At 33.3% G+C, this 1,293-nt stretch overlaps 1 non-coding gene across 1 annotated transcript; it reads right to left on the bottom strand.

Annotated features, from left to right (window-relative positions):
* Window positions 1-908: 908 nt before the first annotated feature.
* Window positions 909-1,027, bottom strand: LOC126496559 (5S ribosomal RNA). The gene has a single exon (XR_007590382.1). It is a non-coding gene; the product is annotated as a 5S ribosomal RNA (ribosomal RNA).
* Between the last annotated feature and the right edge of the window lie 266 nt (window positions 1,028-1,293).

The raw sequence follows: 1,293 nt of genomic DNA, 5'->3' as shown, positions 1-1,293 counted from the left end.
TATACCGAAATACTAAAAGCTCTATTTGAAACTATAGTACTCGAACACAAGTAGTAGTGGTTTCAATAGAAATCACCAATATAGATCAGGCCTTGTCCTGGTAGTGATATTTTGAAATTATTTATTTATAGAATTGATAAGAGGTAGCAAACTGTGGAAAAAGTATTGCTCTGGCAATTTCGGTAATTTTAAGTTTCCAGTTGTTAAAAAATAGGCAACAAGAAAATAACATATACCTACCTCACTATATATATAAGTCATTATATAAGTCATTTTAAAAGTCAATAAATTGAATGTAAGACGAAAATTAAAGAGTGCGCAAATATTCATTAGGCTTTCTCTTGCTCATGTATTAAAGAATACAGTAAAGTTCATCGACACGAATATATATATTCGTCGGCAGTGGGAAGCAATCCCGATATTTCTATATAAAGTAGTTGAGGTGTATTTCTGCCTCGAGGAACTGTAAGTTGAGTAGATGTCGACGCGCAAACTACTTGCTTGACGTCTGGGTGCACAATAACATTTGGTTCATGTACGATTTCATGACAATTCCTCAGGATAGGCTCGTAGGCTTGTTGTTTGCGCACGATTGAATATTGTGTTGAATTCAATTGCAATGATTGAAATTCATATTTCATATAGAACCAAAAACTGAGACGGACTCAGAGAAGTAAGAGGGATTACTTGCTTCAATTATTCGCTAAATAAGCCAATTTTCTTCGGTTATTACACAAAATATATATTCGTTTTACTTGTAGGAAATCAGTAGTATATTTTGCTATTATCTGACGTGTTAGTAAAATGATACTTTTGTCCATTAGTTACAACAAATTCCAATCGAGTTAGTGGAAAATGAGTCCAATGTTCACTATCAAATATTCAATGAATAGAGAAATGGCATAAAAAGTCAGCAACACCCGGTATTCCCAGCCGGTCACCCATGCAAGTACTAACCGGGCCCAACGTAGCTTAACTTCGGTGATCGGACGAGAACCGGTGCATTCTACGTGGTATGGTCGCTGACAAGGGTTGTTGAAATATTTAAATACTCTAAAAATATATTTCAAATTAGTTATTGTCATTCATACCTTAAAAGCGGTAAAGAAATTTTATTGATTTGACTATCGTATAAATAAGCATGTTAAGCTTCACTGCAGATAATTTAACCGCAATTCGATAGCATTCAATTTTCCCTTAAAATTGACGCATATTTGATCAAATATTCAGCAATACTATTGATTTCAAGATTCATTGATTAAACTATATCAAATAATTATACCGAAATACTAA

This window comes from Alexandromys fortis, unplaced genomic scaffold, assembly GCF_014885135.2.
Source record: "Alexandromys fortis isolate MF-2015 unplaced genomic scaffold, M_Fortis_MF-2015_v1.1 scaffold_8468, whole genome shotgun sequence".
In the NCBI taxonomy this organism is placed as follows: domain Eukaryota; kingdom Metazoa; phylum Chordata; class Mammalia; order Rodentia; family Cricetidae; genus Alexandromys; species Alexandromys fortis.
This window is presented reverse-complemented; position numbering and strand designations above follow the sequence as displayed.